The sequence below is a fragment of the Ambystoma mexicanum genome, chromosome 11 (assembly GCF_040938575.1).
Source record: "Ambystoma mexicanum isolate Mex_15411 chromosome 11, UKY_AmexF1_1, whole genome shotgun sequence".
Lineage (NCBI taxonomy): Eukaryota > Metazoa > Chordata > Amphibia > Caudata > Ambystomatidae > Ambystoma > Ambystoma mexicanum.
Window position 1 is genome coordinate 524,192,058 of NC_090934.1, and position 18,705 is coordinate 524,210,762.

Below are 18,705 nucleotides of genomic sequence, written 5' to 3' on the forward strand. Positions count from 1 at the left end.
AGGCAAACCTCCTTAAACCTCTCTATTAGCACTGCTGTATTTCTGCAGTATAAAAAGAGTAAACGCTTCATGGTGATTTCTTATGGAAACCACCTGCTTTTTGGTTTCAAGAGGAATCATTGGTGTTGCGCATCATAAAATCTCAAATGGGCAAGAAACCAATTTGTGTTTTTAAGGCGCAGGGCAAATGGAATGCAGAAACATAACGTTAAGACAAACATAACAGTGTCATGACTGTCTTAAACCCCTCCATTTATGTTCCGGGCGAGTCCAAAATGAGCTCCTTCCAGTTTTGCCAGTCCGCATTATTGCAATGTGAATATCGCATGTGAAATCTTCCGACTTCCTCTTTCATTCCTTATTGCCTGTCCACCATCAATTCTTGGTGCACCTCCAATAACCACTCTCTCAATGACAGCAAGACTGAGATTCTTCCTATTGGGACACCTATTTCCTCTTTTCTCCCTTCGGTCTGGCCACACTCTATGGGCTCTCCCGCCTTCCCTTCCTCTGAAACCAGAAACTTGGGACTTATCTTCGACTTCTCTCTTACTTTCATTCCTCACATCTTGAACCTTTCCAAGAAGGCCAATTTCCAACTCTATCTCCTCAGAGGCATCCTCACTTTTCCCCAGAATCTTAATGTCACCAGAGATCTGGTACTCTCCAGGCTGGACTATTGTAATAGCCTCTACCTCAATCTACCTTCTTCTTCTCTCCACCCCATCCAGCGAATCCATAATAGGGCTGTGAGACTTATCCTTGACCTCAAGCCTAAGGACTGTATCTCTCCAGCTCGAACATCTCTCCACTGACTCCTGGTTGCTGCAAGGATCACATTTAAATCGCACTGCATAATCCATAAGGCGGTCTGGGGTTGGTGGCCATGCTATCTGCAACTTGCTCTCACCAAATACTCTCCTTCCCAATCCCTCTGATCCTCTGGCTCCAACTCTCTGCTTGTCAAGCGCTGCTCTAAACAAAGAGGGGGTGGCTGTTCTCTTTCCTTGACTGGCTCACGCCTCCGGAACAGCCTCCACTTTCTCTCCATCTTGAACCATAACTCCTCAAGTTCCACATGCACCTCAAGACTTTCCTCTTCTCCTTCCCTCTCTCCCTCCCTTGCTAAACCCTGACAGTCGCTGTGATTGGTGGCCTGGGCCCTTATGTGACCTTCTGGGTCCTGGCCTTCTGTCCAAACGCCCGCAGCATCCACCATCCCCCTGCACTTGTCTTTGGGCACCAACTGGCCTGTGATGTCTTACCAGCCTGTACTTATTGTATTGGCTGGTGACCCCTCTTCCATCAAATGGTCACTGCCTGGCACTTACCTATTTCCTTTGCAACTAGCTCTCTGGCACTTCACCCCTCTGTGGAACCTCTAGCACTTACCCCTTCTCCTGTCCCTTCTCTCTCTCTCTCTGCATGTGTATGCTCCAAATGCTCATAAGGCCTAGTAGGACTGATTTTGTATTTTGCTAATCATGTTCATAAAATTCCATTGTCTTGTTCCCTTGTCCCATTCTCTTTGCCCTGTGAGCGCTTTGAAACACAATTAATTGATATATAAGCGCCTTACAAATGCCCAATAAAATAAAAAATAAATAAAATGTGCCTGGTGTGTTGATCCCCATCTCCTAAATTAAAGTTGGAACAAGATTTAGATCACATCAACTTGGGATACCTTTAATCCAATGTGTAATCAAACTTATATTTTAGTTTTAGTTTTCCAGGCAATTGTGAGTGCCATCACATCCATTGAGCAAGTATATTCTTTGTCATTGGAATGTCACTGAAAAATGTTAAGGCACCATTTAATGCAGAGGTGCTGTTGGGGAATGTGGTATTTTCTTTGTTTAACAGAAGAACAATGTTTTTACCAGGTTGATTGCAATTTTGGAAAATAGGTCACGTGAACTGCTATGCTTTGCAGCTGATCAAAAGAGAAGCTCAAAGTAAAAAACAAACAGTAATACTGCGAGTAAAGTGTGTACTGTTATATAAATATGGAGGCATCTCTGTCCAGCTTTGCACATAGCTTAAATTGATTAAACCGCTCAGTACTCAATGATTCCATTGGATCCTGCAGGACTCACCACTATCTAATAATAGTGACCAGGAATCCCACTGATTTAGCAGATATGTTTCTGTTAAATAGTGCAGTCAGAGTCACCAAATCTCCTACAAAGAATTGGTGTGATCGCAGAAGTTCAAGAGACATTTAGAAGGTCCAGATCACTTTTACATTTTCATTGTGACCATCAATACTCTGTAACAACAGGAGTATGCAGAGAATCAATCTTCAAGAGGGTATTTGTAGGATTTTGGAATAGTTTGAAGGAATTTAGTATCTTTATTGTCAGTGCATAATATTGTAGTTCACAAGCAATCTATGTAATACTATTGTGTTTCTGCCAGACATTTTGCCTATAGAGAATTTCCTCAAGCTGTAGTGGGTTTTAGCCCTGTTTGAGTTACCTTATAGTCATCCAGTCAGAGGCCATTTGCACTGATTAAGGCAGGTCTGAAGAGTTCTCCTTCAAGCCAGTAGGGAATACTGACTATGTGCTAGGCCTCAGACAGAGAATGGACAAAAGATGACAGAGGCTTCTGAGAATTTAAAGCTGGTTGAGCGCTAGTCAAGCATTGGCACAACCAGAAGGCTAACATCGAGTTTACTCTATACCAACAAGTTCTCATCATGGTTCCAGTAAGACAGAGGGTATTACAGGACAAATGGACAGGACCCTTCAAAGTTATGGGAAAACTTGGAGAGGTCAATTATTTGGTAGACTTGGGCAACCCCAAGGAGACACCTAGTGTCTTTCATACCAATCGTCTGAAGGCCTATGTTTCCAGACCAGAAATAGGAGCTTGGCTCTTAGCTTCTGATCAAAAAGATCATATCAGTTGGGTCAGTAGAAGGGTAAAACTCTCTACTAACCTGACAATGCAGCAACAGAAGGAGTGCAAGGATTTGTTATCTCACTTTGCCTCTCTGTTCACACTAACACCAGGATTGATCCCTTGGGGCCAACATGACATTGATACTGGTGCCAGTGTACATGTTAATAGCAGGGGTGACAGGGTGTCAGGTACAGTGAGGAATTGGATAAAGGAAGAGGTCAACAAGATGTTTTGCCTTGGAGTGATTGAACATTACACATGCCCATTGGCTAGCCCAGTTGTGCTAGTGACAAAGGCAGCAACTACGGAACATAGATTCTGTGTGGACTATAGGGTATTAAATGTATTTACTAAGGTGGATGGCCATCCCTTGCCAAGGACAGATGAACTGGTGGATAAACTGGGTTCTGCCAAATTCTTCAGTACTTTTGACCTGACAAGTGGTTATTGACAGATTGCCATGACTGACTAGTCCAAGGAGAAGACAGCAATCTCAACTCCAGAGGGCTTGTACCAGTTCAAGGTCATTCCATTTGAATTAAAGATTGCACCTGCTACATTCCAGAGAATAGTTAACCATGTTCTGAATGGATTAGAGAACTTCTACATGGCACACCTGGATGACATTGCAGTGTTCATCCCTACCTGGGAAGAACATCTTGACCACCTGCAACATGTATTGCAGGCCCTTCAATAGGCCAATCTGACCTTCAAAGCAAGTACATGCCAAGTTGGTCAGAGTAAAGTGGTCTGCCTTGGTCATGAGGTAGGAGTAGGGGAGTTTAAACTTACCCAGCAAAGTACAGGCTGTACAAGGCTGGGCCACTCTCAAGTAAGAGACTTTTTAAGACTTACTGGTTACTACAGGAACTTCATTGAGAACTATACAACCCTAGCTTCTCATATCAATACAGTATCCTCTCCCATGTACCCTGAAAAGGTCAAGTGGAATGAGGACTGTGGAAAAAGCTTTCCACAGGCTAAAAGTTGTCCTCTGTACAGCTCCAGTGCTGAGAGCTCCAGATTATACCCAGGCCTTCTTAGTCCAGACTGATGGGTCCAACACAGGGATAGGAGCATTATTGAGTCAGTTTGATAACAAAGGCAGGGAGAACCCCATCTACTTTATTAGTAGAAATCTAAAAGATAGGAAAACCGGTGGGACACAATTTAACGTGAATGATTTTTCTATTGTGTGGGCCCTCAAGAAATTCAGACAATATCTATATGGAACTAATTTCAGGATTCAAACTGCTGACCAACTCTTAAGGTGATGATGCAGATGAATGGAGAAACCCCAAAATAGTGCATGTGGTTCATAAGCCTACAATGCTTTGACTTCACTATTGAACATAGATCAGGTATCCAACATAGAATGATGATGGTCTCTCCAGAAAGTATGATGGACTAGATCAAGAGATTCATCCAGGAGTGGATTAGATCAACCTGTCCCTAGTCTGTGTGGGAGGACATGTGTTAGGGATACTTATCATGTGTATGCTTCGTCCCTTCTCCCAGTGAGACCCCCAGAACTTTTTGCTGGACTTCTGGAGCATTTCCTGAAATTCTGAATGAGTGGACCCTTTCTCCACTCATTCATTCTGATAGTCCCTGTCTTTTGGAATTCTATTCTTTGTATTGCACCTATCCTATGGAGTCCATTTTCCTCCATAACTCTTAAAGGCATTTGTATTTTACTATTGCATCACACAGCTCCTTATAGACAGTGTTGCTGGGGACCATTAGGGTCCTCCTTTGAGATTATTTTCTTTATCCTAGAGTAACTACAGTTTTTAGGAATAGAGAGATAATTAATATCTCTCCTAAAACATTATAGTCTGAGGGATTGGCACACACCAGCTAATATGGAGTGCAAAAGGAATACCTAGTATCCCCCTTCTCTCTGCTCCTGTGACTTTCTAGTCACATAAACAAACTCCAATTTATGGCTGGTGGCAGTGGACATGTCCAACCTAATATTGTGTGATTTTCCTACCGCAGGCTATGTCCATAGCCCCAATAGGGGCACCCAAGTAATAACTTGGGGACTCCCTTCTTTTTTTACCATTGCTAGCACGGTTGTCCTTTGTCAGCACTTCTTCTACCATTCCGGGAGGGGGAAGCCTTTGTGTATGTTTTGCCTTTGACTGGAACCCTTGGGTGTCCCCGCCTAGGTTCCAGATTGTCTGGGCAGGCAGGGAGTGTGGCAGGAGTTTTCCACCTCTTGGTGCATTGTCTGTTAGAGTGCCTCAATGGGACCAGCTCCAACTGGGGGTCTGGCTGTTTGGATTGGACAGCCAAATGCCCCTTTCCCTAAACTGCTGAGGAAGATTGCAGAGGAGTGAGTGCTGGAATTGGACAAAAGGTGAGGCTCCTGGAGTGGAAAGCAAGTCTACCAGTGGAAGCTGAAGTAACCAATGAAGAAGATGACCGGAGAGGCCTGCAGACCATTTGCAAAGCCCAGAAGCAACCACTGCTGTTCTCGCCCTGTATTCTGTACAACCTATGATTTGAGCCATCTTCCAAGGTCCTGTGTGTTTCCAGAGCTTTGGAACCCCAATACCAGGGGACCTGTTGCCATTTCAAGTGCATCATCGTGGAAAAACCAAATTTGTCCAAGTCTTTGCTGAGCCCATGCGGACATTCCAGAGACAAAATCAAACTAATCCACACCCCCTCAACAGAGTGTGGGACTGTAGAAACTGAAGAAGATTGACTGGGCGAATAACACCCAGAAAGTCGCTCCAGAGCATTGGAGTGCACGTAGAGGTGTTCAGGGCAACCCCCTATTATCTCCAACTCATGCTGCTGCTTGTGACCCTTTAGCGAGTCCTTTAACAGGGTCTCCAACATTGGTTAAGCCTTCTTGTATCTTCCTTCCTATAGACTACAAAGTATCCACAGGAACGCATGACTTCTTCTGCTTTTTATGACTTTAAGCCTCTCCGAATTGCCTTGTAGCTAGGGTTGCGTTTTGGACTTTAAAAGACTTGCTGTGCAGAGAAATTGCCTCTAGAACCTTACACTGTAATAGGATAACACTAACCAACTGTTTTCCTTCCCAAAAATCACTATCCTATATGTGTATTTGACTAAATGCAATTACCATATCACTTTGTGGGTGTGCCTTATTACCGATAGTACGGTAAACTTGTCAAACTCCTGTAACAATTGTGCGCATTCAGCAACTACCAACTAAGAAGTGGCCTTTTGATCGCATTGCAAAGTCTGACTATGTGTGTTGGTTTATTTTGCTAAGTATTTACAAGTGACTCTTGTGTAAAAATAATAAATCTATATTTTAATATACATTGATGTGTAAGTGTTTCTTTGATGTACATTGCTAGCTAGTTTCAGTGTACTTACCTATAGCTTACATCCTCCTCTTAAGGCCTGACTGCTCTGCCACTCTACCAAGGTCTCTGACTAGTACAGACTGATTCTAAGAGTTGGGGTTCTAGAAATCAATGGGATAGGTTACTAAAGTCTCACCACCAAATGGGGCTTTAGGAAAACCTCCCTAACAACCGGTTATCCCATATGAATTACAAGTAGACACACAGCCAAAAGCAAAGATATCCCTGAATTTCAGACTCAAAAGCAGTGCCCTGGTTATGTCATTACTGGGCAACTGGTGTTCAAAGGAGATAAGTGGGGAGATGTGTCTGAAACATTCTGTGATTTGGTGTATGAGGAGCAGAGGTGATGCCAACAGATGAAGTACAAGGTTAGGGAAGCAGCTTGTGTGTGCTACAGTGTCTGGGCTGATGAGAAGGCCTATTGTCTATTAGTGCAGAGTTGGCCTTGCCAGGTTACTTTAATTGCATCTTGAACTGGGAGGTGCACATCACATGATGGTCTCAATTTATGAATATACAATAATGGGAAACCATCAACCAGGTACCTGGATTTTATTGTGACAGTTTAGGGGACCAGATGTTTAGGGTAATGGTTTTAGATTATATGTGGCCACTCAGTCCAAGGACTATAGGGGGGATTAGCATGTTCTATAGGCAGAAGCCAATGAGGCTGGAGGTATTATGATGTACTTATTATTATGCATAGTATTGTTAATTTACATTTCTTTCGCTATAAACGATGTAATGTCTTGAGATAAGACGAGCTCAGTGTCAGTTTGGTTTGGATTATTTGTATGGGCTGTTTTCGGTTTGCTTGCCTTTCAATTTGGTGATCCCGACTTGATCCTAGATTTACCGTGAGGTTGGGGGTGTCCCAGCTGCACATATTGGGGTGTGGTGCCCATCTGCACTGACCCATCCCCATGCACGACTTGAAGTGGTTTGTAGGTGCCGTGTTGTCAGAAGGACTGCCTGCTCTTTGGAGCGTGGCCCTGCTCCCATATCGGAGGAATTCGGGAGAATTCATAGATTTAAGAGCACCTTTTCAGTAAAAAACTATAAGGGGAGACTGGATATGGGTGGAGGGTTTTATTGGTGAATGGATTTATTGTGAAAAGCCATGTGGGTATATATAGTGTTTTTATATAAGGCAACGTCACAGCATATATTATGAGGAAAGAGATGAGAGAGAGTAAACTGGAACTTCTCTGATTGTGGAGGAAAGGCAGTACTGCAGAATTGAATAAAAGATGAGGTCCATTATATGGAGAACCTGGAAGCCCTCCGATTAGCAAATGGGAGTGTGAGGAGGTAAATACCCTCATCCCGAGGCAAGGGGCTAGAGAAAAGGTCTACACCATCTGTAAATAAATATAATTTTGTTTTGTGGGCCCATTATATGGTGGGTTAGAGATTCCTTCACCTGACATAAGGGGATGTTAGGAGATTTAAGGCGTTTTTTAAACATGTGATGTGGAGTGGTGATTCTTGTGCTGTGTGTGATGTTGCATGGGGTATCGTGTGGTGCGTGGAGCCAAACAGACGTAGAAGGAAATACAGGTGGACATGGTACCACCCAGACTGGCATCATGAGTAGAGGGTTGTGGGGGCCAATGCTGAGAGCACGACCAGGTCACATGGCAGTGGTGAAAGTGAAGCAAGAGGGGAGAAAATACCGCCAATTGCCCTGTATGGTGCGATACCCATGCAGGCACCCTAGCAAGGACAGCAGCTCTAGTATCGCTATCAGATGCCATGGACACAACAGGAACAACCACAGCAGTTGCAGCTGCCAGCACTAAATAGTGCACCTGTGTAAACACTACAAACACATCAGTCAGCACCAGAAGTATGGGATAAAAATGCTTTACCACATGACGCATGACACAATATCAAGTGGAGAGTGTTGTGGGTGGTGACCCTTTTATGTTCCCAGGATCAAACACTCATCCAGATTTGGACATCCCACAGAGATCTTTAGCATGCCCAGTCCTATCAGTTACTGCCGGCATAGAAGAGGAATCCCTGGTAAGTGTAGAGATAGGAAAAAAAATCATTTGTTTTAATGTTTGACACAGGTGTGATAAAATCATGTATAAAAGGAGGTAATTTCCCTTAGTGGTAAAGTAATGCACATGCAAGTGTTCTCTGGGGCAATAGATTTGGTTCCATTTGCAGAATAATTATCCATCAAGGTAGGTAACAAAGAGTTGTTAGTTTCACTAGTGTTTTCAAAGTAACTTTGAACTCTCTTATAAATGCCCATAAACAACGAAGACAGCCAATCTTTGTGGCTTTTATTGATTTTCGAACTGTGTTCGATGGCGTAACGCGAGAACTGCTATTTACAAAGCTTTTGGACAAGGGCTGTCCCTGGTCTATTTTGCAATGGATTATTGAGCTACATTCTGAGACAACCATCCAAGTCCGCCTACGTAGAGATGGCCTGTTATCCAATGACATCAAAACAGACTGGGGTCTGAAGCAGGGATGCCTCCTGGCGTCTGCAGTTTTTAACTCTTTTATTTCAGACAGAGGTCATGACTTCAAAGGTCTGAACACTGATGCACCAAGACTTATGGGAATCCCCATAAACTGGCTTCTTTACGCTGATGACATGGTACTCATGTCAAAGACAACGCAGGGCCTCAAAAACATGCTGAAGGCACTTGAAGGATATGCTCAATCCAACTGCATATCTATCAATGCAACTAAAACCCAAATTATTCCATTTGGAAATCTTAGGCAGAGATGTCGAACATACTTGTGAATACTACAAAATAGCGCCTTAAGTTTCGACACAACATACTCATATCTGGGCATTCTGATAACCAATCACCCAACTGACATACCCTATGAGGAAGTCAAGAAGGCCAAATTACACAATGCCATATCACAAGCCAGAATCATCAGGACGAAATTTTGCAAATTCTCGATACACCCTTTGTTAGCCTACTACAAAGAGAAAATGACACCTGTTCTGCTATATGGAACCGAAACTAAGAAATGGCATCCTTATGTTTACTGGGCTAGAATCGAAGGAGCATATTGGAGAAAGATGCTGCAGCTACCCAACTCTGAGCCGTTGCCATTAATGCGCTATGAGTTGAGACTGATATCCCTGCATTGCAGATATAAGTGGCTATGGTGCTCCTTATATCGTAAGCTCATAATGGGCGAGTTGCAAAATGGCCTAGCTCGTCTTATGGCAGATTATGTCACAGAAGAAATCCATGATGACTTTATAAGAACATGGGGGCTCAGAGCGATAAAGTTGCTTAGTGACGCTGATATATCCACGCAACTATTGATCAATAATCCCTGTAAAGCCAAGGAAAAGATGTGGCAATACGACTGGAATCGGACATATGCACAATGCACACGATATAAAAAGTTTCAGGAAAATTCATTTGAATTTAAAAAAAATTGTCAAACTGCCCGATATTTGTTAGTGTCATCCAACTCCCAGCATCATCTGGACTTTTCGCATTTTAGGCTTCAACTGTGCCCAACGGCAGATTTTCTATGTAAACGTAACATGCTACCAAAAGAAAAAATCATGTGTCGATTCTGCCAAAACCATCCAGAGACTCTGCAGCATTTATTGATTGACTGTGTGCATTTGTTGGCTCTGAGATGCAAATTGTTTAAAACTTTTTTTTGAAGGCCATATCAATGTTATGCATGCACAGCTATGGTATACATTGTTTCACACGGACAGAAAATCTGTCCAATATGCGATAATTAATTTTCTTAAAGCTGCAAAACTATAGAATGTTATATTAAGAATGTATGTATATACTGTTATTGGCTGTAATCGGGACTGATTGTTGGATCCCGACTATTTTAGTGGAATGTTTACTCATTCCATTTTTTTTTTTGTTGTTTAAAATTTCTGTACTATTTATTTAATGGAAGTGAATAACTTTTACAAAGTTTTAAAACAAACACTTAACAATGTGAAATGTAAATGTTGAAAGGTTGGAAAAATGTATTTTTCTACAGCCAAAACAACAATAAATAAATAATAATAATAAACACTAGTGTTTTCAGATGCAACTACAGTGAACTTGTTAGCAAGGGCTCAGTTAAGGAATTTCAATATGACAATTTTATTTATGTATAAAGCACAAACTGGATTGTAGAGAAGATGAATGTACTTTTCAATCAACTGTCTATGATAAGTATAACATTGGGGGAAATTGGGTGCAATGTCTCCCTTTGGCTTTGTTTATCCTGGGAACGCAGCCCAGAAAATACCACCACTTGTCCCTGCACAAGATAGTGACAGGAAGAAGGATGCACACACCGCTTAGTCCCCTTGTTATATGCACATTTCAAGTAACCTTGGGTCTCACCCTAAGTTACTAGAGGAATCCAGACGTGGACCCCTTGCTCACTATTCTTAGAGAGGCACAGCTACACCCTACTGATGAGGTTCAACCAGACCAAAACATGTGTCTGGGGTTGCTGTTGGTACTCTTTTTTAGAGGAGAATTGCCTAGCATTTCGATGCTGGACTGCCTCAGGGCAGGACAAAGACTGATGTGTTTAGGATATTTCTCCTCTCTGACAAATAGTGAACTAAAGACTCTGGGTAAGGCTCTTGTAACCAGGACTCATGTCTGGCAGAGAGTCTCCCAGGACCCCCCTTGTTATCTGCATATTTCAAGTAACTTTGGGTCTCACCCTAAGTTACTAGGGGAATCCAGACGTGGACTCCTTGCTCTCTATTCTTAGAGAGGCACAGCTACACCCTACTGATGAGGTTCAACCAGACTGAAACACGTGTCTGGGGTTGCTGTTGGTACTCTTGTTCAGAGGAGAATTGCCTAGCATTTTGGTGCTGGACTGCCCACGGCAGGACAAAGACTGATGTGTTTAGGATATTTCTCCTCTGTGAAATATAATGAGTTAAAGATTCTGGGTAAGGCTCTTGTAACCAGGACTCCTGTCTGGCAGAGAGTCTCCCAGGACCCCCCTTGTTATTTTCACACCGCTTACTCCTACACACACGGTATCAGATGTTCACTGGGCAGCAGGAGTTTTGTGGGAGGAGTTTCAGACATATTTTTAGAAATTAACAAGGTGTTTAAAAGATGTATCCTGCCAGATTACTCCTAGAATGAAGACACTGCTGCAGCATCAGCAGCAGGGGAATTAAACTTACAAGAACCCCAGCTGTTTCCCATAGAGTAGATCTACATTCAAAATAGGGTATGTCGCTGGAACCAACAGAGGTTCCAGGGCCCATTTACTGTCATTTTTTCCATCCCCTTTGCTATACAAGTGAAGGAGTTGCGGTATTGAGTTCACCTATCCGATGTTCGGAAGGCCCCTTCTCATGTAACTGACTATCTTGCTGCCCAAGATTAAAAGTATATTTCGCAGCACAAGATTGACCCAGTTGTTCATTAAGATTAAAGTATATTTCTGGCAACTTTCTTTGAAATTGAGATTTGCAGTTGTTTGTGTGGATATCTGTCTTTTTTCTCCCTCTGCAGGCCCAACACTACAGATTTCATGTAGTATATATTTCATGGTGTATAAGTAGTTTTTTATTAGAATGTTGTATAGTGTATTGTGTGATTACTTTATATGGTGGGGATATATAAACGGGGAGGGGTTAGAGATGTTTTTGAAAATAATACAAGTTTGGGGATAGCATGAATTCGAAGGCAAACCGAAGAAGAGATAGAGTACAACCAATAGAAAAAGGGTTATCTTTGTGGTAAAATCACACGCATGAAGTTGGGAGGGAGAGATCAAACGAGAGCTGCTAAGTGTACACTTTGAAACCTCATGCGATGGGTGCACCCAAGTTCGTTATACCCTAAGAAATGCTGCCTATTATATACACTTGGCCTTGTGCAGCGTACAAAGCCTTTTCCAAGGGCACACTGTCCGAGCGGTAATCATGGACAGTGATGATGAAGAATGTGCTAAGAAGAAAGAGCAAGCATGGTGCAAATTACAACCATTGTTGAAGATGGAGGGAGCGTTGTTTTCCAACAAAATATGGGAGGCAAGAATAGTGAGCTGTATGGCAGGAGGCTTACTGAGATCTCCTGAAAAAGTGGTGGCATGTGTGAATTAGAACTGTGGCAGAACATGGTTTAACTATGTGGTAAAATTGACAGGGATCGAGCTAAACAAAACACCAGCCAAAGTATCGAGGCCAGCTGAATATTCCTTTTGTTTATGAGGAAATGGCACAATACCCATAGTAATAAACAGCCACTCTAATACAACTTTGCTTATCCCTGACCAGACTGAAGGAACTGAAGTATTGATGGATGTGTACTGGATGTGTGGACAAAATGCATACTTGCACTTGTCACCATCCTGGAGATGCGTATGCTCGCTGGCCACCCTGCACACCACAGTGTTAGTAGTTCCTGATTCTCATCTGTCAGTAATAAATGTGCTAGCCCCAGAACCAACTAAGCCCCCATCTTATAGGCATGCCTGTCGCTCACTAAAAATGTGTTATTAGAAGAGATTAAACTATTTATAAAAACACTTCCACTGAGAAATTAAATTTGATTCCAGAGCAATACAGCTTATTTACCAAAACTGAGACCTTTTTGTTGCCTCCCTGCTCGTGCCAAGTATCCAGACTGCAGCTAACATAAAATGGCTGCAGATAACTAGATGGGATGTGCTTCGGATTACAAACCAGACCGGGCAGGGCCTTAGCTCAATAACGAATGAGTTAAGTGCAATCCGGTTTATGACCCTTCCGAACCAATATGTTCTGGATATGCTCATGGCTATGGAAGAGGGTGTATTCCCCCAAATGATGCAGACAATGGATCTTTTTCTCATGCGACAGAGGCCTTTCACAAATTGGAAAAGAAAGCTTGAGTGAATACAGGTGACTGGATTGATTCTATGTCACCACCATGTCCCTCACGCACACCAACATCATCTTTCTAGGCGACTTCAACCTCCCAGGCAACAACGCCACCAAACCAATGAAGGAATCACTCCTCAGCCTTCTCAACATCTCTAGCCTCACAGCAGACGAAAAACACGAGAAAGGTAACATACTCTACTTAATCATCACTTCACTGTCTTCCCTCCACTACAAATCTTCTCTCCCGCTTGACTGGTCGGACCACATAGACATGTCTTTCAACATCCTGCACACCACCCCAGTCAAGCACTCCCCAGCAGAAACCCATCAGACAAACTTTCAGGTCCTTCAAGAACTTCCAGTGGAAGACCTCACGGAAGAACTCGGCAACCTACACCTTACATGGACAAACTCCCCCAACTGAACTGTGACTCTCTATTAGAAGCACTCAGCACTACCCTTTCAGCCTACATTGACCGACATGCACCTCTGAACCAACCCACCTGCAAACCGAAACCATCCTCACCCTGGTACACGCAACCTCAGCAGAAAGAGTCATCAGGAAACAAGAGAAAACCTGAGACTGCTCCAAGACCGCATCTGACCTGATGCTCCTCATTGAACTCTGATAAGACCACCAACAATTCAGAACACCATAGCAATAGTCCACAACAAAAGCAGAGCACTCTTCAATGCAGTCAAGCATTGTGCCAAACCACTACCCACCCCTGTCATAAGACACGCCATAGAAAAATCCACTGCCATCAGCACCTTCTTCATCGACAAAATCAGTAAGATTCACCAGCACATAAACACCAGCTCTGCATCCACAAATCCACCTTACATCCCTCCTCACAAAATCTCCACACATTGGACAACATTCAAGACACTTTCGAGAGGGGACCTGGTAAAAACCCTGGTCACCCTCAAAGCTAGATCTTATACAGACATTGGCCCTCATTACGACCCAGGCGGTAAGTTACCGTCTGGGTCATACCCTTACCACCATGGTTTACGCCATGGTGGTTGGCGGATTTACCGCCCCATTCCAAGATGAGTGGGGTGGGGTGGTAAATCCCCATTTCCCATTTTACCCTTCCCCATTCCCATTTTCGCCCCATAGGGCATAATGGGAATGGGGAAAGGCGATAATTACGGCACCGTATTATCGCCAAGGTCCCTTTTGCGGCATGGATTTTAACAGCTGCAAAAAAGCAGCCGTTAAAAGCCATCCCGCAAAGGGAACCTTGTAATCAGGCGTTAAGGGTCGGCGCCGTTTACTGCGCCGTTAACCCCTTAACACCTGAGTCAGAATGAGGGCCATTATCCTCCCAGCATCCACCCCAAAGACCTTCCCCACCGAAGCTCTGCTACTCTACCTGGAGATCATCAACAGTTCCCTAACAGTTCCCTAACCTAAGACAACTTCCCATCTACCCTAAAAACAGAACAAATCATCCCTCTACTAAAAACAAAAACACTCTGGATCACAACAACCTAGGTAACTATCACCCATTACCCATCTTCCCTTTCTAGGTAAGATCATTGAGAAAGCGGTAAACACACAACTACAACAACACATCAACACCAACAATCTTCTGCAAATTTACCAATCTTGGTTCAGACCCAGATGAAGCATGGAGACAGCAACCATAAACGTGGTTGACAATGCCCTCAACATCCTTGATGGCGGCCACATCTGCCTCTTATTCTACATGACCTCTTGGATGCTTTTGGCACAGTATACCACCAGGCACTTACAGACACCCTATGTTGGTGCATGTGGATCAGCAATCTTGTTCTACACTAGTTCAAGTCCCACCTCACCAACCGCCAGCAGTTTCTTCAGATGAACCCCTCTAGATGGTCAATGCTACCCACCACCTGGAGTTCCGTAGGGTTCCATCTTCTCCCCAGTGACCTTCAATCTATACATGGAGCCGCTGGGAGCCCTCCTAGCCACACACAACATCCACATCCACCAATACTCAGATGCCACACAACTACACCTCAAGATCGACTCCATTAAGGACATCCACAGGCTCAAAACCTGAATCTTGCTAATTCAGTCTTGGCTGCCCAGTGCATACTTGAAGCTCAATCCCTCTCAGACCAAATTGCTACTCCTCACCAACAACAGCGAACACCCAGAAATTACCACCACACTGCTCAGGGCTGCTCAGGGCACTGTGGAGCAGTAATTTGGCCTTCTGGGCAGGAGCGTGGTGTTCCGTGTTTTGTCATGTGGCCAGCTTGATACGGAGTGATTTGGCACGTGAAAAACAGCACGTTTGCGTGAATTCTGAAGAAAGGGCCTTAGCGCATAAGCGCGTAAGTGACGTAACGTGCATGCAGGCGTTTCCCTTGGCACGGTTTAAAGGTCCCACGTGGGTTTCCATCAATCTGTATGTGCTTTTCGTGGAGAGCGGTGCATGTGTTTTCCAGATGTTTGGGTTCACACGCGATTACTTCACAGCGGCTACAGTGCGTACTTCTTCTTTTGGCGTGGGTGTTGGCTACGCGTTCTTCTTCTACACGCAAGGCACACGGTGAGTGGTGCAAGCTATTTTTCCCACTGCGGGTGTCCATGTTTGTCGCGTACCTCTTTTTTCTGGTCATACTAGCCTGCGTGTTGATCACGTATGCATTTTTTGTGTTCCTGGCTGCCACAGCGTACTGCATGTTTTTTTTTACACGCACGTGGGCTACAGGGGTCACATGTCTATTTTTCTTGCTTTTCTGGGATGCCTGAGCGTTGCGTGACCTGTCATTTTTCCTAAGGGGCCACAGGCAGCCTTGCAGGAGCACAGGGGTGCTGTTTGCATCACATACCTTGCCCCCCTCACCCAAGTTGCCCAGGACAATTGTTGTGTGGACCTCCCATTGGTACTAGTACATCTGTGCCATGGTTGGGAGGCCACAAAAGATGAGGGGCGCCTCAGTTGGGCAGCCTCCATGTGCCCTTTCCCCTCCCATGGCAGCGCCTGTGCATGAGGTTGGGGATGTGGGGGCACCACCATGTCCGTCGGTACACCCCGCTGTGTTGCAACATTGTGCAGGACACATGCTGCCACAATGATCCTGCACACTACTGGGGGTGCATGGAGTAGCTGCCTGCCAGAGCGGTCAAGGGAGAAGAAGTGTGACTTGAGAACTCCAAATGTGCGCTCCTCCATGGCCCAGGTTGTAATATGGGCTAAGTTGTATCTTACATGGGGTGGGGTGGTGGGGTTCTGTATTGACGTCATCATGTGGGTGCTCAGGGGGTAGGCACTGTCCCCTGGGGAGGTGATAATGGTTGTCATTAGTTTGGTATGTGTATTTGTCTGTGTGTGACATGCATGCATGTGCACAGTCATTTGTACTCACCAATGATCCATGTGTCGCCATGCTTCCCAGATTCCAGGTCACGGCTCAGGGTGGAAATTCTGTATATGAAACTGTCATGGGTGGAATGAGGACAGTTAGCATTGACAAAGGTGATGATCCCCTGTGCATCGCATACTACCTGCACGTTGATGATATGCCAGTGCATGCGGTTGTGGTGGATATTCTCTGTGGCCCTAGGTGGACGCAGGGCCACATGGGTGCAATCTAGGGCACCGGGCACTTTGGGGAAGTGTGCCACCCTGTAAAAGTCCTGGACCATAGCCTGCCTTTCCGAGGGTGTTCAGGGCATTTATATGTGCCTGCGGACAGAAGGTTGTGCAGTCATGATTGCCAACACCTGGTGTAGGCAGCGTGTCTGCGTGGGCTGTGAGACCCCCCCCACTATGGCAGTGGTCCACTGAAATGACCCAGTGGCCAAGAAATGCAGTACATTGAGCACCCTTTCCAAGGGTGCTAGGAGTTAGAATATACAGAGAGTGAATGCTATCAATGATGATCATTCAGGAATTCTGCCACAAATCTGGTAGGAATACAATTTAAAAGACACAGTACGTCCTTGGTCAAATAGACTGATGATACACCCCCCACTTGTTTTGAGAACTGTCATCTCTGCGTTAATAATACTGCATCAGATACCATATCTCTTCTTTCCTGGAATACAGGTGGTTTAATTTTTAAAATCTATGAACTCGATATTGGAAGAGGCTCAAAATGCCAACACCATCTCCATTTTTACAAAGCACTAAAAACATGTCTTCTTCAACAATACTTGCCATACACATACAAATCCCTCCTACACGCCAAAAGCACTATGCTACTGCATATAATGCCTAGCCTAATGCTAGAACCCTCCTGTTGTAAAGTGCTCTGCTTCTCTCAAACTAGGTTTGCGCTATAAGCAATAAAATAAAATAAACTATGATCAGGAGTCGTTGACGTTTGTAGAAGAACGTATTCATCTCCAAGGTACCTGGGCAACAGAGCCAGTTTTTAATAACATCAGGGTTAGTAGAGGAACAAGAGTCTACTTCAAATATGCCACATTTGGAAGCAAATCTCCCAATGATAAAGCATTGTGATGCACTGAAATTGGCTACTTTTTTAAGAGCTGGAATTTAGAGTCGCAACTGGACAGTTGGAAGGGCACTACCCACCTGCAATGAACTTTATGAGAGGTTATCCCTGCGCCAATATCTGTTATAAATGTTTTAATGAATCTGGACTTTTGGCCTTATATGGGGGGTTTGGAAGTATTTACCCATATTGATAGTGACCATAATTCACTTGTAGTGGGAATTAAGGTTAGCAATACAATACAGCCGTGGGTTTATCTGAATTTAAATGTAGGATCAAATGCTATAAAATAAACTTGGAGGAATGACTTCCGGATATCTGGAAACCACCAATACCATTGTTGTAAACGTTATGTAGGCTTATAGAAAAAATGTGGTTATTACATAATGCCTGTGTTAATGTGCCACTCGATTTATTACCCATCCGTTCAGGTCCATAAACTCATAGACCATAGCAAGCAGTTAATGGTTCATTGGAATTTTTTAAGTGCTAGAGTGTAAGTGATTACTTTGCAGGAAGAAATAAAGAGACAATAAATGAGGGAGAAAACAATAAAGAATTACAAAAATAAAGAAGGTAAAAACAACAAAACGTAGGTAACAAAGTAGCATTGCAAGTTTGAGTTTAAGAGGAGAAAGAAAAGTCCAATTAGACTTCAGTAAAAAAAATATAAAAGTTATAAATGGTCATGGTAGTTCAGGGGTGTTGTCCTCCTGTAGCAAACGTAGGTAGAAAGTGATATGTGTTAGTGAAAAAACATTTGAAAACTACAAAACCAGGATTCAAATTATGAAAAGGTCTAATAGGTGGCCGTCGCATACTATAGAAAATGATGGTATGTAGATATTAGGCTCGATGTAAAAGGTATGTTGTTGTTTATTTAAAAGTTATTAACGTTTTGTTATATATGCATTTAGATGGAATGTCGGCATAAAAATGACATACAACCATGGTAAAGAACAAGTAATTGTTTCTATAAGAAATAAAATAAGGCACTAAATTTATTAAGACATATGAACAAAGAATTGATTGATACAACAGCAGAAACTCTATTATAAAGTTGTGTTGATCCACCTTAAACAGCTGATGGAAGGAAACAAGTGAATGTCGGGACCT